At 39.3% G+C, this 26,439-nt stretch overlaps 1 long non-coding RNA gene across 1 annotated transcript; it reads left to right on the top strand.

Moving 5' to 3' along the window:
* Window positions 1–16,798: 16,798 nt before the first annotated feature.
* On the top strand, window positions 16,799–18,590 carry LOC137162875 (uncharacterized). The gene is made up of 2 exons (XR_010922541.1): window positions 16,799–16,997; window positions 17,987–18,590. It is a non-coding gene; the product is annotated as an uncharacterized lncRNA (long non-coding RNA).
* Window positions 18,591–26,439: the final 7,849 nt, after the last annotated feature.

Below are 26,439 nucleotides of genomic sequence, written 5' to 3'. Positions count from 1 at the left end.
TCTTCCTTTTATGGGTACTCTTGCTGAATTATATCATGTGGCTGTCCATTTCTTAGCTACATTTTGTCAGCCAAAGCATCTGTTGGAAAGTCTAGATTTACAGAAATGCAAAAAGTACTTTTTAAAACCAATTTATTTTCTTTCTTTCTTTTTTTTTTAACCCGTAGTTTAGAGAAGCTTGACAAACTATTCCCTTTGCCTACTACTTATTGTGAATGAGTTCATTTAGCAAACATTGCTTTTTTCCTTTGTGTTTCTTATGATGACTAAGTGAACGTGCCTCCTTTTAATGTATTACCCCTAGTTTTGCTCCTGTATCCTTGATGATACAATCACTGATGTAATGCGTCCAAAAATAGGCTTTTATAAAGCTGTGCTCCCTCTGCTATCTCTCTGACTGGCTCTTTAGTGCTAGAGTGCAAACCATTAAAGCAATCACAACGCTAACCTAAGACCAGATCCTGGCATCTGTACAACTCAAGTAGTTGGGCTGTGTTCAAATGTTCTTCACTGGCATAGGAGAGGAAAGGGGAAGAAGGACTTGTTCTCCATCCCATCACTCTGTGGCTACTACTGAAATAATCTCAAGGGTGGAACTTGCCAGAGTACTGTGCCTATCAGAATCCACTGGGCCCATCCTGTCCCACCCCGTACATCTGTCCTGCACACTAAGGTGTAGGGAGCCCCTGCGGAGCACAGCTCTGAAGTGTGTAGAGGATTCAGACCCCCTGCACAGGCTCCTCCAGTGCTGCCACCCTCCATCCCCCAGTTCAGCTTTTTTCATATCGGTATAGAGAAAGGTCAGTGATCTCAGTCAGCAGAGAGAGTACCTTTGCTCTCAGTGGCTAAAGCTGCTGTTTAATGATTCACCTATGCCTGGAAGTAGAAGTAAGCCTTTCTCTCTGTATATGCAAGCATAATATTTATCATGTCTGCAGCTGCACAGAAAGGGGTTCAAGGGATGGACATGATGAGGTCTTGTGAAGATGGGAGTGACCAACTCCCCCATGATCCTATTGCAGCCAATGGCCTCTCTCTGTAATGGACACTAACCAGAATTACTTGTACAACATAGAGATCTCAGCAGTGTTGCCAAGGCTTTTTCACCTTCTTCTGCAGCATGGGGGAAGGGTCACTTGCTGGTGGATTCTCTGTACCTTGAAGTTTTTAAATCATTATTTGAGGACTTCAGTAACTCAGTCGTAGGTCAGGGGTCTATTCAGGACTGGGTGGGTGAAGCTCTGTGGCCTGCATTGTGCAGAAGGTCAGACTAGATGATCATAATAGTCCCTTCTCATCTTATAATCTATGAGTCTATATATCACAATGTGATCGAGAATCTTGTGATTCTTAGTGTTTTTCTTGAAGCCTCAGTTACTGCAATATTGCATGAGAATCTCAACATGAATTTTACAGAGGGTCTGTTCCTAGCACTTGTGGTTGCAGAAAAAAAATTAAAAACATGAATGCTGATAAACCAGCAAAGGCAAATAAAAAGAACCGATTTTTAAAAATTATTTTTTTAATATCTCCTAATTTTTAAACATTATCTCCTGTTTTTTGAAGTCTGTGAATATGAATTTTGAACATTTGAGAATGTCAACACTGCTCACCACAGCACTGAGCAACACATACAGAAAGGTTCAGCTACAGAAGGGATCCCATATGACTCTTGCCTTTCTCATCTACCTAGGAAATAGACAGCAAATAATGTTTACACACAATGCCGCAGATTAAGTACAACAGCAGATATTATTCATAAAAAATTACTGGCATATGTAGCACATGTAAACTCACAGTTAAATTACCTTTATAGTTTGCTGTCTCATCACCTGAATTGCCCTAAGAGAAGCTGTGGTGAATGGGGCAAAGAAAATGCACAGTGCAGTAATATATGGTCTGACAAAGTCACTGATTCAGGAAAGCACTTAAGCACATTCTTAAATCCCTCCTATTCAGGCAGCACTGAAGCATGTGATGTAAATTTAAAGCACATGCTTCAGTGCTGTCCTGAATGGGGAAGCTCTCCTGAATCAGAGCCTGAATTATAATAAATGCCATCAAAAATACAATAAATGATCATGTAGAAAGTGACAAGATGGGTGAGGTAATATGTTTTTTGGACCAGCTTCTGCTGGTGAGAGAGACAAGCTTTCCAGTTCACCCAGAGCTCTTCTTCAGGTCACTGCATACATATAAGAAGTCTAAGTCAATAAAGATATTCAGAACTAGAATGACAAAGGGCTCCATTCTGCCACCCTTACTCATATTGAATAGTCCCAGGTTCTAAGCCTCCAGAGCTAAATATTATTAGCATTTAGTAGTCAGGGCCTTAGCTATGTGAGTAGTTTCAAATATGCCATGTTGTGGATAAAGTACTATATAATATAGAATATATATCCCCATTGAAATAAATACAAAAGAGTGGGGGGTGAGGGATAAGGTAGCCATGCAGACTTAAATGGATCTTACAAGAGATTATTTGATGGATATGTAAATTATACTACAAAAGAGTATTGCATCATTGTATGGTATGGGCTCTATTTTCATCCTGAGAGATGAAGGAATTATAAATGGAAACATAATGTGATAATCTTAGCCATATGGCACACTATTTCTTATCTAATACAGTTGTCATTCACATTCCAATGGATTTTTCACCACTTTGAAGCAGCCTCTTCAATCTTCAATCCACAGAAATCAACCAGCTGAATACCATGTCTTGTTTTTTGCTTTATTTCATAAGAAATATAATGCTGCAAAGAGAGCTTGTTCTCCTTGTTCTGGTTCTTCTGGTTGCTTCATAGATAGGAGTCAGCACAATTAAAAACTGAAGGCATGATTATGAGAACAGAATCTTGAATATGAGAACAGAATCATGCTGAAAGTGCTGCAGCCTAGCAAGATATACAGTACTTACAGTGCAATTAGCTTGTCCAAAAAGAAATGCGATCAAAGCGGGTTGCAAAATTTCCATCAGAACAATGAAAAACTGAAAAAATAGTTTTGATGGAAATTTACCTTTTTCTGACAAATTCAACTTAAGGGACACTTCAGTTAATTGAGAGAAGTTTCTTACACAGTTCATTCCTTTTGCCTCCATGAGCTCCACAGAAGTTGTGTGTTTTGTGTCATTGTGAGGAGAACTATCTGTTACAATATTCATAAACAAACAGATATGCTACATTAAAGACCAAATCCTTCTTTCAGTGCAACCCATGCTACCCCACTGAATTCAGTGGAGCTGCACAGCTGTCACTGAGGATAGAATTTGGCTCACAGTGTTGTCCATGATATAGGGAGCTAAACTAATGAGCACTAGCTAAGGATCTGGCCTGTAGCTTGAAACCAACATTTACTGTATTCATTTATAGAGAACCCAGAAAAAGCCATCTGTGTTCCTGAGAAAGTAGCAGCCAATATAAGGAGTGACCATTACCATTCTTAAGAAGAAGAATTTGTACTCAGTTGCCTCCTGGAAACAAATAATGACTGTATGAGTGCTTCACTGCACCTTACGCACACCAAATATGCCCGTGAATTTCATAGGTTCAGTAAAGGGAACCAGAATGTCCTACTGCACAGGCAAAAGTAGGACTTGCAAAAATCTCCATCAGCGACGAGAGACTTCATAAGAAAGCAGACCATTGAAGGCTACATGAGTCAGGAGCCTGATAGTATGGGATCAGGTAGCTGTAAAGACTACCTTTGCTTTCCCTCTATTTCCCCAAAGCTGTTCTAAGGACAATTCAGATGCAGCCCAGGATCAAGTCTAAAATATTGAGCAGAAAACTTTGCATATAAAACAAATCACTACACTGAATGTGACTGAATAAAAATCCAGATGGAAAAAAAGTACAAAATTTCTCAGCCATGGCAGTATAGAATCATAGAATCATAGAATATTAGAGTTGGAAGGGACCTCAGGAGGTCATCTAGTCCAACTCCCTGCTCAAAGCAGGACCAACCCCATCTCAATCATCCCAGCCAGGGCTTTGTCAAGCCACAGCTTAAAAACCTCTAAAGATGGAGATTCCACCACCTCCCTAGATAACCCGTTCCAGTGCTTCACCACCCTCCTAGTGAAAACATTTTTCCTAATGTCCAACCTAGACCTCCCACACTGCAACTTGAGACCGTTGCTCCTTGTTCTGTCATCTGCCACCACTGAGAACAGCCTAGCTCCATCCTCCCTGGAACCCCCTTTCAGGTAGTTAAAGGCTGCTATCAAATCCCTCCTCATTCTTCTCTTCTGCAGACTAAACAAGCCTAGTTCCTTCAGCTTCTCCTCATAAGTCTTGTGCTTATATGTGTGCATATGAACCTCCTACTGTTACATGAGCAATCATTATACCTAGAGGGAACCAGATAAACTCTGGCACCTATTGGTAGCTGAAATAGAAGCTTAACATTACATTCCTCTGATCATGAGATTAAAGATTCCACATATTCAAACTCCAACATTTGTACATTACAGCATTGTAATGAAGGAGACAGCACAGCTGATCATGCTATCTACTTACATGGCAAAATGTAGCCCCCCCTCCACTATGTTCATTCCTGAACTGCAGGTGATATTGGGCCCTCTCAGCTATATTAAAACAATTTTAAAAAATAATTGTGTAAAGAAAATACTTGTGGTACCATAATATTAAGGTTCTGTACCTTTGGGCCAAGCGGTGAGCAAGAGGTGGTGCATAAATAGTTCAGTAACCTTGAGAGACTTCGTGACTTAGAGACACTTCTCTGAGGCATGTACCCTTGTGCCCCTACTTGTTGCAGTGGAGATGTCCAGGTGGCCTATACCAAAAGCAAATTACAACACCCTCTTAAGGTGGACAGTGCAATACAGGGGTAGAGTCAAGGCTCTGCTCGCTGTCCATCCACTCCTTGCCCACACTGATTGGGAAGGAGTAGTGAGCACACAGTGCCCACATACTCTTGCTCTCCCAGACCCAAGGTCGGGCTCTCTTGTGTACGGGAGGGTCTTGCTCCCCTGACCACACAGGTAGTCCAAGGCCCAGTCTGGCCCAGATTTAATATTGTAATGCCCATATATTGCAGATTATATGATGGGTGCAGAGCTATGAACAGTGGGATGGCATTTTAGCATATAAACTGAAAACCGCTGGCAAAATGAGCAAGTAAAAGACAGAGTCTTATGGTCACATTCTGATCTGATTTATATATTTGTAAATACAGAATAACTCCATTGGCTTCATTTAAGCTCTTCTGGATTTACAATTATCAGAGACAAAATTTGGCCCTGAATTTCCTATCTTAATTTGCTGTGTGGGAAGAATATTTGCATGTTATATTTTTAAAAGAACATTTAAAAACTGATTTTTAATCCTGTTAAATTAAGATTACCAGCACCAAGCTACTTACTGTGTCTTCAGATACAATATAGGATGCAGTGATGTCAGCACAGTGACAAGTGGACTCCCTTGTCATGGGCTAACAGGTGTGATTTCCCCCCCATTACCATACACCCTGTTAGATAAATAGCCTATATATCTCTTATACTGGGTATTTATCTGTGTTCTACAGGTCCTGAAATGAACAGTATCATACAGCAATGGTAGTTATTCCATCGTTAAGGTTATAAGTACCTTCCATTATAAGCCCAATTCTAATTCTAAGAATATTGAACAATTCTATATGAAATTTCTCATGTGCAGTGTTCTGCAAGAATAATTTTTTTTCCTTTGAAAGTTTGAGGGTAATTGGAAATGGCATTTGTGAGATTTAAGAGACTGTAAAATCAGTGGTAATTTGCTTTTTTTAACATTATCTTAATGTGTTTTATAACAGCCTATCCCCAAAACAGCATGGTGTAGAAACTCCAGTGTGGTTTATTCTAGTGCCCTTGTGAAGAGTGTGGAGTTTATGAGCTTTACAAGACCAGACAGAGCTACCAGGGCTAAGACATATACCACTCTTAAAAGATCCCCAGGAGCAGGTTTGCAGTCAGAGGATTTGCTTAGCAGGTTCTCAGCAAGAGTGGGACTTCAGCAAACGCTTCCTGACTGAGATACCTTAAAAATTGAAATAGGAATAGATGGAAATGTTACTTTAGCAGATTTAGCTTTCTTGTATTACAAAATAAGGGAAATTCCCATACAAAAATAATTAAGATGAAAAAAGTTTTAAATTGCTTTCTATTAATTTAAGATAATACCACTGGAATACTTTACAAGAACCCATGTATTTGAAAGTCAGGAAATTACAATAGTGTACTGGCAGATTAAAAACATATAAATGTCAGAAAGTCTGGAAATCTCAGGTAAAATATCAAACTCAAGTTCATCCTTATCCTGATCACCATCCCATATCTAACAATTTCAACAATGCTCCAGAGACACATATTGACCTAGACCAGTGTTTCTCAACTGACGGGTCACAACCTGCCAGTGAGTCATGAAAGTCAATCAGATGGGTCACGGGGCACTGAAAATTTTGTTACAGTCTAAAGCAAATAAAATATCACTCTCCCACTCCCTGTACACCTTTATCTTTATTCCTCAAGTATTCTCTGCCAATCTGCCAAAACAACCCTCCCCCAAATAAATTATATAGCCTCATCATTGTTATCATAAATATATTTTTTACTTTTACTTTTACCATAACTGTAAGGGGGTTGTACACATTTTTTTTAACTTTTAATAAGGGATCACCGACCTGAAAAAGATGATTAACTGTATATATTGGTCTCTAAATTGGGCAATTATATACTAACTAGATGCTTAAGACCAGAGTAATTCCCCCACCCGCACAGTATGGGTCAAAGGTCACAATATTTCATACATTACTTTCCACATAATGCTTCACATAAGGGAGATCACATCCATCCCCCACCCTACTGTATGCTCTACTATATTTGACTCAATTCACACACCCAGTATTTGTCACAGAACTTATATTTTTGACATAGACCAACGATCAAAGTTTTCTTAGTCTGTTCCAAACGTTCGTCCCTCCTTCCCAATACCAGCTATGTCTCCTCAATATGAACCTCAATTACCCTCTTTACCTGATATAGGATAGAACAGCATGGTTTCTGCCACTGGTAATTGGAGGATACACAACAGTAAAGAGGTAGAGTGTAGGTTGGTATTGGAATTTTAACTATTTCCAGATTTTCTGTGGTTTAGGGTTTTGCCTGATTTTCAAACGTAGGTGTTCTTGTTTTTCTGTTTTAAATTAATAGCGATCTATTCTAGGCTTAAATCTTCTCACATTTTTTGTCTTGAAGTGCTGTTAGTTAGAGATGAGGAAACAGAGAGGCATATAGGAAGGTCACTGATTGTTAAGGCTGTCATTTTTATTATTTGTATTACAGTACTGCTTAGAAGCCCCTAATGAAACCATGACCCCATTGGGTTAGGTACTGTTCATAAACATAGTAAGAATAAGTCCCTGCCCTGCCAGGATTAACAGAACATGGGAGGAAGTATTATTGTCCCTATTTTACAGATTGGGCATTGAGGAACAGAAATTAACTGACTTGTACAAGATCACACAGGAAGTCTGTAGGAATTGAATGCAGATCTTCTGAGTGCCACTGCAGTGCCTTAACCACAAGACCATCCTTCCTCTCCAAAAGAGACACCCCAAACAGTAAACAGAAATTGATTTTTGCTACTAGGGAGACTAGGCACAAAGGAATTTTCAGCAAACCATCCCTATTTAGCAAAACACTTAACCATGCCCTTAAACTACACATTTAAGTCCTATTGACTTTAAGCACGTTTAAAATTGAGCAGATGCTTAAATGTTTTCCTGAATTGGAGCATAGGAGAGGAAAAGAAAACAAGAAGAGAAAGTTGAGAGGAGACCAAGAGTAAGAAAAGGAAGATAGAGAAGCTAAAAATATTTTCTCCACTCTGGAACAACACGTTTTCCTGGAAATACAGTAATGGTCTAACTAAATTGACACTCCCCTTACAATGAAAATTTATGCTTGAATGATTTAGCAACAACAGTGTATGATGAATAAATTATACATGAAGATTAAGTAAGTCAGCATTAGAGCATCAGTTGCAACCGATTTTTACAACATTAACTCAAAGATACTTCAATGAGTGAACAACTGTCTTCTAATACTTGACAGAGCTAGCTGCAAAACAAACAGTGCTAGTGCATGAATATAGATTTATACAAGATACATTAACAGTTCGCTCTCCTATTTAAAGTTAATTCCAACTGGAATGTTCTGATATTTGTATTTATTTATTTTTATGTGTATCATAGAAGCCTTCTTGGAAAGATACTTTTTAATGTCATGTTTTATGGATAAACTACATGTCCTGAGTTCTAGATAGGTTCAAACAAGTGTGGAGAGATTTTGCGTAACCTGTCTTCTTTCTCACTGATGAATGATTCCACCATTTTGTTTCAAGTCACTCCTACAATTTCAGTATCCAAATGCAGCTATATTTCTGTGACTGCCCTGCATGGATCATTGCATCACGCAGTACTGATTGGCTGGCTGGGTAATATTATTCCTGGAGTTAAATTCATTTTGTGCTCAGGGCAGGCCTTGGATTGACAGCTCTAGAGATTACACCAATAGTCATGAAGTAGCTGCTATTGATTAAAAAGGATGTAGTAGGAGGAAATATTTGGGGGTTCCCTTCCCCCCCCCACTTTATATTCTATTCTTAATTTGGCACAATTTACTTCTACACTCAAAAATCTAATGCCATTGTTCATGAGTTGGGAAAACTTTGAGAAGCGTCCACTTCAACAAACTGAAACTTGCTAGGTAATGGATAAAAGTACTTTCCAGTTTAAGAATTATATAAGCATGGGATGCAAGGAGAAAGGACATAAACACAGTGGGGCAAATTTATGCCAGTCCACCAAAATCTGTAGGCATATACTAGGAGCAAAAATGGCTCATTATATATATTAGTTCAGATTATTCCTTGTGCACCCAAATTCCACTGAACACAACAGCAGTTTAGAATGTGTAAATACTGCAAAATCAAGCCTCTATCCATCTTCTGCGTATCTGAAAGAGGTAGTAGAGGTTTAGTAAGATGCCCCAGGGAGGATAGGGTGGTCTCAGAATATGCTTCTAGACATGCACCTAAACTGAAGTCCAGGTCCAATTTACGATGGTGTAAACCAGGAGTAACTTGGCTGAAGTCAATGCAGTTATTCCAATGTAAAATCAGTGTGAAAGCAGAATTTGGCCCCAAGTTTTTTGTAGCATGGAAGAGCCTTATGTAAACAAGTCAACTCCTATTTGCAACTGCTTTTATAGTTTTAATAAACCATTTAGTTGATACAGTTTAATCATTTAGCACCACATCAGTGAAATGTAAGCCTACTCAGTCACGGGCTTGTGACAAGAACATTTGCAGTTAGGAGGATCTACTGTATGAAAGTGAGAGAAATGCCTAGAAAACAGCAGTTGTATTTTTTAAAATACCTTCCTAAATCAATACAGTATACCTCTTCCAGATTAACACTCATCTTTCTTCAGACAATCCTAATTACCATCTCATATCAAAACACTGACAAAGAAAACCCATTTCATATCAATTTTTTATGATAGATCCCCTTAATGATTGCTATCCATAGTGCACAGCTTTTATTTGTTAAGCTGACACAGAAAATTAGCTCTGCTTTTCCCTTATAATCCTCCCCTGCACATAGACCAGATGGCATTGAAAATCAGATAAGAGAATAATAAAGTTAGCAGGAGAAACTGGGATTGTTTAAAATAACGTATCATTTGAAAGATATAAAAAATATTAAATCCCTTTCCTTTTGCTCCTTGGCATGAACAACCTAATGCATTTTTATTTCAGTCTATTTTTTGTCTCTCCATTAAATTAAACTGAAGAAATGCAGGGCAGATGACTCTTCATTCAGAGAACTAATAAGCACAGTAAGTCATGAGAACTACATCAGATGAGCTATAGTTTTTCACATTTCTTGCACACCTGGGAGGCATTAAACAACTTTTCCTCTGGAGGAGTCTCCTTTCCCTGTCCAGAGGAAACACTTTCCTTACACAACATTGAAATAATGAACCTTTTTAAGGCAACCACAGTTAGAGGGGTTTGTGTAACAGAAGTTCATAATGAAGATGTTGCATAGTTAGAGGCTCAAGCTCAGTACTTTGATGCATAAGATGAAACCACCACTTAATACCTACTACAAATCTATTGGTTAAATTATACCTCCTCCCCAACACACACACCGTCATACAGTTGCATCAGAGGGAGGAGGGAGTGTGGATAACCTCCTCCCCCCTCACATTCGCCTCCAGTGCATCCACACAGAGGTCAGGCATAATCCAGGCACTTGGGAGTATAAAGAGGGGTCAGGCTAATGCTGACTGGCTTTAGAGGTAGGTGTTTCTGACCAGGAGATGGACAGAGCCATGCCCCACCACTTACACTCCTGAGGTCTGATCATTGATTCTAGTGGGTGCAGGACTGAACCCCTGATTGGCTGTGCTAGAGAAAGCACTTGTATAGTTTTCTAAACACATAACAAAGTCTGTTGTGCACCATGCTCCCCTCATCCATAGTATCCAAGAAGCTTTTGCCTTTTTAAACCTGACAAATTTAGGGCATGCACCCTTCCCCCTCCTAAAGTGGCTCAGCCTCCTTGGAAGAAAAATTGAGCCCTTTATATCTTACAAGGAGTGGGGGAAGAGGAAATGTGCTAACTAGAGAATAAAGGATATCTAATATACAGTACATGTCTCTGTGTCAGGCCCCTTTTGTGAAACGCCAACTGGTGCCTCAGGGGAATTATTGTAAATTATATTCATGGGAAGCAGAGGGAGAGAAAGACACTAAACTTGTCTTTCTTGCTTTAAAGGTTATTTTTAATTTTTCATTAAATCTCCTTAATAAGAAGCCTGTTATTGCCCTAGACATACCTGCCTAGTAAAATAGGAAACAGACTCAACCCAGAACATCAGATGGATGAGCAAATATTAGAATGTGGCAGTGAATCCTCAGCAGCAATCTTAAACAATGTGTTTTTAGGAGGCATCATGACAAATATCTTCTCCAACTGAAAGTGCAGGGAGAAATTCAAGGTATGCAGAATGAAATCACCCACATTTAAATTTATTTTTTCTTATATTATGGATTTTCAAAATACAAATATATGTGACCAGACACAGAGCATTACATATGTGACAAAACAACCAATATGCATCAACACTGATTATTTTTATTGGACACAAAGTTTTGTTCCCTGACTGGCTGAGCATAATGAATGAGATTTCTGGCACAAATACTTTCATAATTACAAATTCAGAATTTACTTTCTCAAATATTTGGTGAAAATTTGCTATTTTAGCAAGAAACATATTCCTGGAGTAACCTATTCACTGGAATATTTGCAGAATCTGAATACTAATGAGTACAACTAAAGCAAATTTAGTGTGTTTACTCAGCTTAATTAATTTGTTACCTATACACTGAGTTCTATTCTAGGAAATTAGAAAGCAGAGATACTGCTGTAGTGGTCTGTCCTTTATTAGTTTCCCTCTTAAACCAGTTTCTTCTGTTTGATCTGTCATGTATATGGAAGAGAAGTTTGGTTTCTCATTTCTTTCTCTCTAAAGAGCTCAGAAATACAGTCAGTAACCTTATCTATGAAAATCTGCAGCAATGTAGAGGTCAGTCTAACCCCTTTGTGGAAAGGCAAGTAAAAAGTCCTCAAAACACTGGTTTTAAAAGTGTAATCTGGCCTTCTTAATTGCAAATGTAGGAGTCCTTTTTCAGTGTCTCTATTAAGCTGTCTTCCAAATAAACAGCAGGAATAGCAGCACTACTTCAAAGTACTTTGGCATATGTCACATTTTCTTTCTCCAGCAGCTAATTAATCTGGAATGATCAAAATCAACATTAATGCAGTTTATCAGCTGTGTGGTCTTTCCTAAAATGTTTCATGATGGTAACTGGACTTTCCATAAGAGTCTACTGAGATGTCACAATGCATAACAGCATGTATTGCTTCTCAAACCCATTACTCTTCTGCAGCATGCTAAACTCATTGATGACTCATTTGTACTGCTCATAGAACCATTCAAGCATTTACAGGGTTGAATTCTTCCAGCTGTTGCTACTAAGTTTGACCATAAAGAGGGAATTGCTCATGCATGGCCACCCTTTCTGTAATTGTGATGCTTGCGACATCTCATTTTGCTTCAACATCAGCTATAATGAGAACCCAATGTTTATTTTGCTGGAGGTGCTATATTCACTATGATGTTGTGCATATAGATTCCTAAGACTGATTGAAAGGTTGTTAGTAATGGAGATAGGTCAGGAATCACAGAAGGTGAGAGCAGAACTAGTAGGATATTGCCAGGAGAGGAGGGATGCTGCTGCTGCTGCTGCTGCACCATTATTCCCTTACACAGGCCCTAGTGTTTGGTTTCCTTTTCATATTTATGACCGTGTAAGTGTTGGGACTTTACACACACTTCCTTCATCATTTTTTCTTTTTCTCCTTTTCCCCATATCATTTTAACATTTCTGATCTTCTCCCGTAGCAACCTACCTGTAGGTTTTCACTGCATCAGCATCCTCAGTCATCCTTTTCCCACCAGACAAGACCGCCCTAATATTTCTTTTTTCTTTGTATGCAACTTCATAACAACATTCTGGACAGTCTAAATCTAGATATCCAGAAGAATCTCATTTTGCATATTTTTAAACAAACTTCCTAGTTTCTTTTCTTTAGTTCAGCATGACAGTGAAAATTCCACTAACAAGTCTGAGTGTGAACACTGTTAGGTGGGCCATTTAAACTCATTTCCCATTCATGGTCATTAGACATTTCCTGTACAGCTCTTACAGTGACATACTTCATGGAATCCCATATTCTGTGCCCTTTTTAACTGAGAATCCAAATTAGATTACGCTCCAGACACCCTTCTTTCACTACCCTTTGTCTACACTGGGAATTTACCCCAATTACAGTCAACAGTAACCAGCTGTAAACGTGCAAATCCCTAGGGTTGACAGACAAATTTGCTATTTGAATCATAGGAGCTTACTCCAGTTTCAAGAAGGGGTAAACACCACAAGTGCCAACTGAAGCTTTGGCTTTACTGACACAAATGTGCTTTTTTTTTTTTTACAATGAGATAACTAATGTGCAATAGTTATCTTCCTGTAAAATCCTAAGCGGAGCCAGGCTACCTCTTGCTTTTACTGTGAGGTAGCCAGGTGAGGTCAGCACTAAGCCCCACACCTATGGTTCACCTCGACTACTTTACCTTATAGTAAAACTAAAGTGCCTTGTGCCCAATATTGGTTTACATTGGGATAGCTAATGCATGTTGGTTATCCTATTGTAGACACACTCTTTGTTTCATCAGTGAGGACATAGCCTTTGTCTGCCTACAGTAGGAGTTCAAAGTATATCAGTGGCTAGCCATCTATGGTTGAAATTAAGGCAAAATCAGAATGCAGACAAGGTCTGTGAGATTGTTTCATCTGTTTGGGAAGCTCTGCCTGAAATTCCCCAACAGTTTAAAACCACAAGGATTGCAAATAAGACAAAGTTGATTACAAATAGAGAAGAAACCCTACCAAAACAAAAAGTTTGGACAATACATCTAGTCTGAAACTGCAAAAGCCCATGTTGCAATAAAGAAACAAAGTCTAACATTTCTCTAACACTCATTCCCTTTCACCCAACTGGTACTTGTCCTTCTCTGTTCCTTTTTTGCAAGAAACGTGTCAAAGGCACAATCTTTGGTTGTGGAGGAGTTGCATTGTATGTAAGAGAGCAATATGATTGCTCAGAGCGCCAGTATGAAACTGGAGAAAAGCCTGTTGAGAGTCTCTGGGTTAAATTTAGAGGTGAGACAAGGAGGATGAGGTAGACGAGACTTTCTTCAGTCACCTAGTGAAAGTTTCCAGATCACTGGACCTGGTTCTCATGGGGGACTTTAATCACCGTGATATCTGCTGCAAGAGCAATACAGCAGAGCACAGAAAATCCTGGAAGTTTTTGTAGAGTGTTGCGGACAACTTCCTGGTGCAAGTGCTGGAAGAACCTATTAGGGGCCGTGCTCCTCTTGACCTGCTGCTCACAAACAGGGAAGAATTGGTAGGGGAAATAGAAGTGGGTGGTAACCTGGGCAGCAGTGACCATGAGATTGTCGAGTTCAGGATGATGATGAAAGGAAGAAAAGAGAACAGCAGAATATGGACCCTGGACTTCAGAAAAGCAGACTTTGATTCCCTCAGGGAACTGATGGGCAGGATCCCATGGGAGGCTAATGTGAGAGGGAAAGGAGTCCAGGACTGCTGGATGTATTTTAAAGAAAGCTTATTGAGGGTGCAGGAACAAACCATCCTAATGTGAAGAAAGAATAGCAAATATGGCAGGCGGCCACCTTGGCTTAACAAAGAAGACTTCGATGAGCTTAAACACAAAAAGGAAGCTTACAAAAAGTGGAAGCTTGATCAGATGACTAGGGAGGAGTATAAAAATACTACTCGAGCATGCAGGAGTGAAATCAGGAAGGCCAAATCATAATTGGAGTTGCACCTAGCAAGGGACGTGAAGGATAACAAGAAGGGTTTCTACAGGTATGTTACTTACAAGAAGCAGTTCAGGGAAAGTGTGGGCCCCTTTACAAAATGGGGGAGGCAACCTAGTGACAGATGATGTGGAAAAAACTGAAGACCGAATTCCTAACACTGAAGTATTAGCAAGAGCTGAAATGCCCAGTGTAGAAGCAATAGTTACTTCATCACAGCTGAGGTAGTCAGGACATGTTACCTGTATGTCAAAACACCAGCTTCCGAAAATTGTCTTTTATGGTGAACAGAAGGAAGGTAATTGAGCTGGGGGTGGTCAAAAGCTACGCTACAAAGACGTCCTTAAGAGACATCTCAAGACAGTGTACATCAAAGTGGACACATGGGAGATATTGGCAGAACACCGTGTACAGTGGAGAAATGCTGTATCTGAGACCATTGAAAAGGTAGAAAAGAAACGATTAGCAACTTATCAGCATCAACAGCAGCTAAGACACATATGGTTCAAAACCAACAGAGAGATATCTTTCTGCCCTCGATGTGGCATATGTTTCTATTCTAAAGCTGGACTTGCATCTCATCAGTGTGCAGGAAAGTGCTAGTTGCTTTCTACAGTCATCATCATTTGCAATGGACAGCCGAAGAAGATTAGTCTCTAGGTCTTTACAAATTGATTGTTTAATAATTTGTTCCTGTATATTTCCACATATCAAAGTTAGGCTGACTGGTCTATAATTCCTGGGATCCTCTATGTTCTTCTTTTTAAAAATAGGTACAATAGAACCTCAGAGTTACGAACACCTTGAGAATAGAGATTGTTCATAACTCTGAACAAAACGTTATGTTCTTTCAAAAGTTTACGACTGAACACTGACTTAATACACCTTTGAAACTTTACTATGTAGATGAAAAATGCTGCTTTTAACCATCTTAATTTAAATTAAACAAACACAGAAACAGTTACCTTGTCAATTTTTTTTTAAACTTTCCCTTAATTTTTTTAGTAGTTCACATTTAAGACAGTATTGTACTGTGTTCGCACTTTTTTTTTTTTTTTTTTTTTTTTTTGGTCGCTGATGCTGCCTGATTGCATGCTTCTGGTTCCAAATGAGATGTGTGGTTGACCAGTCAGTTCGTAGCTCTGGTGTTCGTAACTCTGAGATTCTACAGTAAAACGTTAGAGCTTTTCCAGTCCTCTGGGATCTCACCCAGCTTCCATGAATTGTTGACAATAACTGCTAAAAGAGATTTGCTTCAGCTAGTTCCTTAAATACCCTAGGATGAATTTTATCAGGCCCTGTCAATTTGAGTACATCTAATTTATCTAAATATCCTTTAACCTGTTCTTTCCCTGTTTTGGCTTGTGTTCCTTTTCTCTTGTTGTTAATACTAATTGTGTTGAGTTCTGGTCACCATTAAACTTTTTAGTAACTGCTGAATGGTCATTAAACACCTCAGCCTTTTTGATGTAGTCTGTTATTAGCTCTCCTCCCTCACTAATTAGAGGACCTGCACTGTCCTTCATCTTTCTCTTGATCCTAATTTATTTAAAGAACCTCTTCTAATTGCCTTTAATGTCCCGTACTCAGTGTCACTCATTTTGCACCTTAGCCTTTCTGATTTCATCCCTGAATACTTGTGCTATATGTTTGTACTCTTCCTTAGCAATTCATGCACATTTTCTTTTTAATTTTCAGGTCATTAAAAAGCTCCTGATAGAGCCTTATTGACCACTTCCTATTCTTCCTACTACTTTCACTCCTTCTTTTCCTTAGAATCATAAGATCTATCATTTCATGATCATTTTCACCCAAATTGCCTTCCGCCTTCAGCTTTGAAACCAATCCCTCCCTGTTGGTCAGAATCATGTCTAAAATGGCTACCTCCCTGGTTACATCATCCACTTTCTGTAACAAAAATTTGTCCCCAATACATTTCAAGAACTTATTGGAAATTTTTGTGTTTTGCCATATGACTTTTCTGTTGTGGTGGAAATATTAACCTGTTTCCACTAACAAGCCTCCTTACCTATCAGTTTTCAATTTGTGGCAAAGTCAGTCCTGACAGATTTAAGAAAGTGGTCATGGTGCTAGCAGGTATAAGAAAGCAAAGAGCAGATATATCAGCCCTAGAATGGTGAAGCCCCTGGTCCCTATGAGCTGAAAAAGAGTTACTAGGGACACCTGACACCAGTTAAGGGCTGCCAGTAACCTTTAAAAACCCCTTTTCTGGTCAGAGAAGGGAAGTGAGGAGAGAGGAGCCGAGTGACAAGCTGCAGCAGAGCTAGTGGTAACAGGCTTCTCCTGAGTGCAAGGCTGCTCTCCTTCCTACAGGGGAAGCAACCACACCAAACATGTGACAGCTTTGGAGTGACATATCTCCTGGACTCTTTGGGGAAGGACTGGCGCCCAGAGGCCAGCATAACAAGGCAACACCCCTGAGAGGGGGCAGGGAAAGGTATTCTTTTTCTGTTTTGAACTTCTTTCTTGTTTTGTTTGGCTGAAAAGTATTCTTGAGCCTACCCAGAGGTCACCTTGTGAATATGGAGGAATAAAAATTCTCCAGAGTGGGACTGATTTGTCCCAGGCCTCCACTGTCAGAGGGAGAAATGCTGTGCCTGCCACACTATTTTCTGGTGAACACCTCTATTATCAACCTTGTCATCAGGAACCCCTTGTCTGATTCAATTCAGAATTGACAGAAAACTTCCACCTTTTGCCCAAATCCTAAGATACCTGTTATGAAGATGTTACTCCTTTGTTTATGAATATAAAGTGGAAGAGAGGGAAGAATCAAGCTTTCATAGAAAGCCAGTTGTCACATAGACTCAGATTGTCTATCACCATTTCACTGCTACTGGCCCCTTCCTCCAAAATGTAATCTTAAAATTAAGACACTCCAGTTCTTCAGAATAAAAACATACATGACTTTATGGAATATTTTACAAGTTTTATTCTCATTCAGTATTATATTCTTCTTAGTCATCAGTGACAAATACAAATAAATAGAAGGCAGAGTGGAGAAAAAATTGATTATTAGCTTGATATCTGCCCACAGTCCCAAGGTGTTCCTGGTAAAATAGAAAGCAGTGAAATCAATAACAACATTAACTTTTATTCGTCATTAGGCTTCAGAGTTAACATGAGTGATTGAATGAGCAGCTTATGCCTCTCTGAATGATTGTTGCAGGCAGTATTCTGTCTGCAAGCTCAGTCAGACAGCATTTATCAGATAACATTTAAATGATTTTGTTGCAATCCTAAGGACTAGAAACTTTTTTCTTTAATGAAATCTTAAATTCCACAGAAACTCCTGGGGCTGAGAAGGATATGTCAGTATAGTTTGTTGGCTAGCACTGACTCCAGCCAACCCTGCAATCTCTATTATTTGTGTCACTAAACCATGTAGACCAATCCACGAAGACATGTATTCATTTGTTCTGTTAGGCTCAACTTCACCAATTATTTCCTGAAGTCAGAGAGCTGGTAAATCCTGCATCCTAAAGGAATTATCATCTCCTCCTCCTCCTCTGCTCTGTTTGAGAAGAAAAAAAGAAATAGACAATAGTCTCAGAGGTGAGGGCAACAGTAGGAGAATTCTATGGCACCCAGTCTAGATGCAGCTGTTTCCATACAAGACTGAAGATATGGCCTTTTTGATGTCCCTCACACCCACCTAGTAACTGCCAGTGCCCCTGGAAGCTGAACAAAGTGGAGAGAAATCCTACCACATACTCACGGTGAAAAGAAGGAGGTATTTTCCCACACAGACGCCCTCCTTTTAGAGAGACCACCATTTATGATTTTTTTCCAAATGGTGGAGGAAAACACTTAAATATCAGATGGCTTCATTGTTGTACTGTGCTCATTTATGTCTAATTTTAATTTTTTGGAGAGTCAACATCATATTTTAGGAAAAGGCACATTCCACTGCCAGTTGACAATATTTATTTGTCCTGGTAGGGGAAGGTTCTACTACTGTCATATATAATACTGGCATGTGCTGTGTCTCAAAATATAAGTTAAATAAATAAGCTGTTAGTGAAATCCACATATAGCACATGGTTGTGTGTTTGTACTTAAGCTGGGAAACAGGACTGAAAGAAGCAGCAATATTTATAGTGGTTACTATGATTAGTTTTACTGCTATGTTATATACACCACATCTGCACTGACCATTTATATATGTGACCTTCTTGATTTGTGAGTCGCACACATCTCAATCTGAGCTATATTTCACACAATACCATGTGCTTGCGTATTTGTCAAAGAGACTGTTGTAGCTAAAAAGGCAGCATGGACTAAGAGGCAGCAGACTTGGGTTCTATTCCTGGCTTTAGAGTCTCAAAGCTATTAGGTGCCTTCCTACCACTGATTACGCATCTAAATACCTTTGAGGATCCAGGCCCAAAGTAATATAAATAGTGAATGGTGGGGGTAAGCTGGGGATATTAGGCTTGTAAAGTATAAATACATTGGGCCAAATGTATTCCTTAGTGCAAGTCCATTGATTTCAGTAGAGTTATACCACTGCCCCTGTTGCTAGAAACAGAAAGCACTCATGAGTTTGCCTTTCAGTCCAATGCAAATTATATTTTTGGAATGTGTTTCCTTTCCTTTTATTTTGAAATCAAACAAGAACACGACAGACGGATTCTTTGTAACAAAATGTCTCTGAGCATTTGCTCTGGACCACACTCAGTCTGCATTCTAAGTCCTACATATAGTCCTAACGCTATATCATTTAAGCAGTGCAACATGAACATTACAGTGGTTGCAATTGTACAGACAGTGGCTGTTTTCTGTTTCAAAGTCATAATACGAACTCTGTTCAGATGACATTCTTGATATTGGCACACCTCTGATCAGAAGTTCTTGCTCCTAAACTTGTGCCAACCTAGAAGGACATAACCGACAGCCTTGATTAGCACACTTTTTAGATAGTCAAACCACACAAGGTACAAAAAAAGGCAACGAGAAGAGTATGGTGTAAGGTCAGAAATTCAGACGTTAGCAGTAAATCATAGGCTTGCAAATGCCAATAAATATAGGGATAATGGATGCCACAGACAGTACCTCTCGACATGAAAAAAGGTTTTGAATGCTTTTTAAAATAACATAAATAGAGCTTTGGAAAGTATAACAAGCCCTGTCTTGGTGACACAGAGGGGAGGAGAAGCCCTTACCGAATGAGGGTCAGACTCTGCTCTTGATTAGAACAGTGGCCCAGAAGGAGTTATTCCAGATTCATATCAGTACAACTAAGAGCAGAATCTGAACCTGTAAGACTTGCATTTAAGAGTAGTGACTCTGTTCCTTGCCAAAAGCAGTCTTTGGAGAACAGAGTTCAGTATGCATTGCCCTCCTGACACTTGGTGGGCCCAAGCATACTGCTTTTGTGGAATGGCAGAGCTTTTCCACCTTTTCAGTCTTAGGAGAGTGCTTCACCAATGACTGAACCCCAAGAAAACAAAAAGCTAGTTTGGGAAAAGGTATGTTTTGTGAAAAATTTCACAATATCATTTTTTTTTTTTTTTAATTTGTTGTGAATTTCCAATTTTTCAATTTTTGTTTTTTACCTCTTTCCCTCCCCTTTTGTATTTTGCCGCTGGAAGAAGGGGGAACTGATATAAGGGAGTCAAAGGAAGACAATTAACAATATTTTTATATGTATTTTATTTGGGAAGATATCAGAAATATTTAAAAACAATTTGACAGTTTTTGTTTCCAAAAAAGTGCCTTTTTTCATTGGGGAAAAAAGTTCTAAATGATACATTTTTGACTAGCTCTATTGCAAAACAAAAAGGAGGTGATAGCATCTGAAAATGAGGAAGACAAAAGTACAAGAAACTCCCTGAACTATGTTACAAACAATGAATAACTCGAATTGCTTCGAGGATCAAGAAGGATCAAGAAGACCCAGTCTGATCTACATTATGTTGAACCTATATTTTAAATTAATACAGTTTGCTTGAGTCTTTTCTCACTCACTGTTTGTTCCACTGGTGTACCTCCACTGAATTCTGCTGAGCCACTCTTGATGTACATTTGTCTGAGAGGAGAATCAGGCCCAAATACTATAAAGAAAAGGATATACTATACATTTTTATGCTCTTCTGGATCTGAGATGTTTTCTTTCCTAGTTTTCTTATAAGATTAATTTTAAAAAATACCTATTTTGCTGTTGAAATCAGGAAGTCAAATCATGTTTTGCTTTTTGTTAAAGTATTGTGGCTCATAGATTGGTCACAAAATTGACCTTTGTTAAGATTAACCTTCAGCTGCTGCCTAATTCATCTGAAAATGCTGAAAACCCACACATATGAAAACCTTAAGTTTAACATATTAGTCACTTAGGCCATGTCTATACTGACGGCGGCAAATTCGCCACTGCCAGATTGATCTTTCTGGATCGATTGAGCGGTCAGTGTAGAGCCGCTCAATCGATCAGGAAGTCGACGCTGGTAAACCACCCCCTCAAGTAGCACAGCGCAGTGTAGACAGTGCGAAGAAGGGAAGCAGAGCAGTCGACGTGAGTTACACAAGCTACTCTGCATAGTTTGCATAACTCCCGTCGACTACCACCTAATCTCCAGGTAAGTGTAGACCAGGGCTAAAACTAAAGAGCTACTTAAGATTGTGTAAAACATTAATTAATTATCAATCAAAGAATAGTTAAGCAATGTTCAAACTCTTTGTATTTCAACAGCAGTCAGATTAAAACAAATCACTCACCTTTGTGTGACTGAAAAATATCATATGGGAGAATGGTTCTTTTGCATAGCCACAGGACAACATGTAATGGGACAATGTGCAATGCAACCACAAACTACATCAGGGTATAGGGAAATAGTAACTTCTATAGAAAAAGAAGAATTTATGCAAGGTGTTACTCAGTACTTGTAGCCTTGGCCTCATAACTCGCATGGCACTTGAGGCATGTTCCAGTAGCTGTGTCTACACTTTGAGCCTAGTTCTGATCGAGCCGGTGCGCTTGAGTGTAGCCATGGCAGCATGAGCAGCAGTACAGGCTAACTGCGCTAAATACAATCCTGGCTGAAACACTAGGTGCCTAATCAGGGCAGCTAGCCCTTGCCATTGCTACACCCTATTTTTAGCGTGCTAATCAATCAAAGATAGCACAAATTTGTCTCCTCGAGCTGGAATTTATACCTTCCAGCTCAAAGTATAGACATATCTGCAAATGCACACCCTGTTGTGGTTTGTAGCCCTAAACTGGAAGAATTAAAAACTCTGGCAACAGTTTATCAACCCATATGAAATGGTATGATGTAGAGAAAGTGCATTTGCTTGCATTTCAGAGACTTTCTTGTCCTTCTACAATTGCTAGGCAAAAATAAACTGTTTTCCCCTTAACCAAACAGATATAGCCCCATGATGTGAAATTACTGAAAAGATGTGATTTGGGGAAATTACAGTTCCTTGCTTAGTATGTATTGTGCATGCCCTACAGCCTTCCCTAACCAGTAACTCCCAATTTCATTTAAATTGTAATGATTTCCTTTAAGGACAATTTCGTGCCCAAGAGCAATGCATGCATAATAATGCTGCTTTCGCATGGTTGAATGTAGAGGAGAGTAATAACTGTTTATTAATATGATAATTAACTGTTAATGCTTAGCAACCTAATTATATCTGTTAAACAATTTACAGTTTGGAGCCAAATTCTGATAGAAGGAATTCTATTAAAAATAATATGCCATGAATAGCATAGGAAAGCCACAATTACACTTTAAAAGGCTGTATTCTGCCTTTATTTACACCAAACAGCTTCTGGATTTTCACTTTTTGTGAATAAAAATGACTCTAAAGCCTCCCTTTTTCTAACTATGTACAGGCTGCGTTACAATCTGGTGCATATTTCAGGAAAGCCAATGTACTTGAGGTGGCTGTGCATAACTGAAAAAGTAGGAAGAAAATTAACTAGTCCCTCCAGGTGAGACCATTGTACTTACAGGGCCTTTTTTAAAAAATCACCTTGGTTTCTGTATTCACATAGAGTCAAGTTGCTGGGAGTGTAAGTGGGTGTATCTACACTAAAGTCAAGAGAGTTACACAAGCTCATAAAAGTGGTGAATTTGGGCCTGTTTTATTATAACTTAGGTTTCAGTGGCACCTGAAGAGATGATGAACAGACACAGAGAGGGAGGCAGCCCCTGGGCAAAAAGCTTATAGTACAAAAAGACTGTCTGGAATTTGAAAGATTCTGGTTTAAGAAAAGGCTACCTATCAGTCAGTGGTCTTAAATTAGGAATAAATTTGGCCCATTACATTTATGACGTCCTATCACAACACCTTCCTGGAAACTTTTGAACATTTCTCCTAACATTACCTGTACTTGCAACCTATATTGTGATATTCAAGGGCCACTTTTTCCCCATCCACCTGCCAAAATGTTATGACATTTCTCATTCATAGACCTCAGAGTACTTTACAAAGGAGGGCAATATCATTATCCCCATTTTACACATGAGGAAACTGAGTCCCAGAGAGGGAAAGTGACTTGTATAAGGTCACCCAGCAGGACAGTGGCTGAGCCAATAGCTGAACCCTGAGTACCTGTCCAGTGTCCTATCGACTAGGTCCAACTGCCTCCAAATTCCTGCCCCATATTCTCCCGCAATCAAGACTTGGTTGAAGAGATAAGAGGATACAATAATGCCTTTTGGATTCCTTTTACTATCTCCTGTCCCTGAATTTTGATGAAAAGCCACTAATCGTGACACCAGTTATTTCTCCAGTACTTGCTATCACACCAAGTCTGACCCTGGAATCTGACTGCCTGATTTGCTGTCATTTCCCAAAGTTCAGGCAGACTAATCTATCCCACAGTCATCACCATTGAATCTGAAAACCTGACAAAATTATATAAAGCCAATATATTTGGGGTTTTCTTTTGTTGTTGTTCCTTAACATCTTCTAAAAAATCTAGCATGTAATGGCCATTACTTTATGAAACTATATTAAGAGTATCATCCTGAATAAAGTCATATTTGTGATCCTCTTGTAGAAGGAGACCTATGGCTACAGGGTAGATGCTGAAAAATCTCTATCCCCTGTTCCTGCAGTTCTCACATTGACAGCTCTATTCTTCAGCATAAATAATTGATATGGTAGGACCTAGTTCTGGAAAGAAAGTTCCCTGTGATGTCTGGGTGAAGTTCATTTGAAGATCAATACTAAGAACTTGGGTTTAATCTGCTATTGGAATTGGAAACAAGTGTCATTTGCAGAGCATTGGTCATATGGCCTGTGTTCACTTAGCTGGCAGAGAGACACATATTGAAATAGCTGGACAAGCACTTTACTGTATGTTGTGGTGTTGTAGCTGTGTTGGTCCCAGGATATTAGAGAGACAAGATATTGGACCAACTTCTGTTGGGGAGAGAGACAAATCTGAAGTTTATCCAATAAAAGATATTACCTCATCCACCTTGTCTCTCTAAGCACTTTACAGACATTCCCAGGGCCTGGTGATAGGGTTATATTAAAGGGAGGGAAAGGATGATAAGGAATTTAAGGCCTAATTCAAAGCCCACTGAAAATGAGTGTCTTTCCATTTACTTCAATGGACCTTAGATCAAGCCCTTACAGAACAGATATTATAAATGCCAACATTAAAACATATCTTAATAATAGGGATTTGGATTAGAGTTAGTGGCTAGAAATTGGATGGCAACACATTTATCCTCAGAAGCCTTTTTAGAGCTAGTGTAGGATAGTTGTATTTTTTTTAAAGGTGGAGGAAGCAGAAATCTGAAAGCATGCTGAAATCTTTCATCTCATATCATGTATGGAATAATATCAAATATAAAAGGGAAGTGCATAATACCATTTCTCTGTACTCCCAAACTTGGGGAAACTTAACCATCTCTCAGAAAAGAAATGGATTACTGCCAAACTAAAATGGCTGAAGGTGTTCCGATATCTTTGACCAAGCTATTTCAGGGTGACTCATTTATTGCATTAAGAACTCTTAATATAAAATTTAAGATCCCTGACTTTCCACTTTTTTTTTCAGAATTCGAAATTTTGCTGCAGTGAGGTCAATTAAACCCCATAATATTATAGAGCTATGAAATAAAAGGCCTGTTTTTTATTTTTCCATAAATCTTTCATGGGTCTTGCAGGCAGATTATATAGAGCATTAGGAACTGGACTCACCCCAGAGGTGAAAGGCTCGCTAGCCCAATATCAGTCTCTTTAGATAAAATCATTTTTAACCCATGAAAACATGCAATAATTATGATTTTCCATAATCTGGATTCAAATTATTATTAAAAGGGGTTTAATACACCCCAGTGCATTTCAGCAGAATCAGTTCTACTGCACTTTGTTACCCGCAATTACCATCACTTGTCCTTAGCTCCTTATTATCCAAAGAGACAAAGAATAAAATTTAGTAACTCCCCACATACCAATGCTTTCTTCCAAAGACCTTGCTCCCTGGACCTGGGAATCATTTTCGGAATTCAGAAATTTCACCAGTACCTGTTTGGACGGAAGTTCACATTTCTCACCGACCATTAACCTCTAAATCAATTTTCAGACACAGGCATTCCACCATTAGCTGCTAGTCAGATGCAACAATGGGCATTGTTGCTTTCCGCACATACATATGAGATTAATTATCGGAAATCCACTCTGCACTGCAATGCAGATAAGTCTCTCAAGTCTGCCTTTACCAGTTAAACATCAAGATATTTGCCAGAAAGAAATCTTCTACTTTGAACAGGTAGAGGACACATCCATCACTGCTACTCAAGTAAAGAAGGCAACTCGCGTTGACCCAGTACTGTCCCAAGTTATGGACCTAGTGATGCATGGAACATCTCTACGGGACTCTCAGGTCTCACCCGAACTTCCCTACATGTCCAAGAGCATGGAAATATCAATCCATTCTGGTTGCTTGTTGTGGGGGATGCGCATCATTATTCCATACTGAGAGCACAGATGTTAGAACAGATACAGTCAGGTCACTGTGGAATAGTGTGCATGAAAGAAATTGCACAAAACTACTTTTGGTGGCCTGCCATTGAAGAAGAAAATGCAAGTGCTTGTTGTTCATGCCAGAGTGTGAGGAACGCGCCTCAGTTGGTGCCCGTACACCCATGGGACTGGCCTGAAAACTTGTGGCAGTGTAATCACGTTGATTTTGCTGGCCCATTTGAAGGAAGCATGTTCCTGATTTGTTGTATATGCCCACTGTAAATGGCCAGAAGTCTCTGTAATGTCGTCCACTACTGCTGAAAGTACTATCCAGAAATTGCATGAAATCTTTAGTCATTCCGGTCTGCCAGAACAACTTGTGAGTGACAACGGACCACAGTTTGTCTCTCAGGAGTTTTAAAATTTTATGAAAGCAAATGGGATATATCACATCACTTCAGCACCATATAATCCATCCATCAATGGATTAGCTGAAAGGCTTGTGCAGACCATGAAACAAGCTTTAAGATCTGCAAGGGGACATTCATCCATTCAAAAGTGTCTGGACATCTTCTTACTATCCTACAGTAACACACATCATGCTACGACCAAAGTGTCCCCGGCCTTTCTAATGATGGGATGACAGCTGAGCACTTGCTTGAACTGCTGAAACCCACCAAAGCACGACAAGTTGTGCAACGTCAACAGCAAAACCAAGTAATCACATGTGCACACAGAGCAAAAGACCAAACCTTTAGTCCTGGGCAGCCTGTCCAAGCTCAGAACTATGCTTCTGGAGCTAAATGGGTCCCTGCTACAATCATCGCTCAAACAGGACCTGTTTCCTAAACTGTCTAGACTGCAAATTATCTTACCTGGTTGCAGCATGTAGATCAGTTGTTGCCAGGTCATACGCGTCCCAAGGACGCATCTCCAGTTTAACTGCCTGA

Source organism: Emydura macquarii, unplaced genomic scaffold, assembly GCF_026122565.2.
Source record: "Emydura macquarii macquarii isolate MOO-44397 ecotype Brisbane River unplaced genomic scaffold, CSIRO-AGI_Emac_v2 contig_2473, whole genome shotgun sequence".
NCBI classification, from domain to species: Eukaryota; Metazoa; Chordata; order Testudines; family Chelidae; genus Emydura; species Emydura macquarii.
Note: the sequence above shows the minus strand (reverse complement) of the source record. Positions and strands in the feature narration are given on the sequence as shown.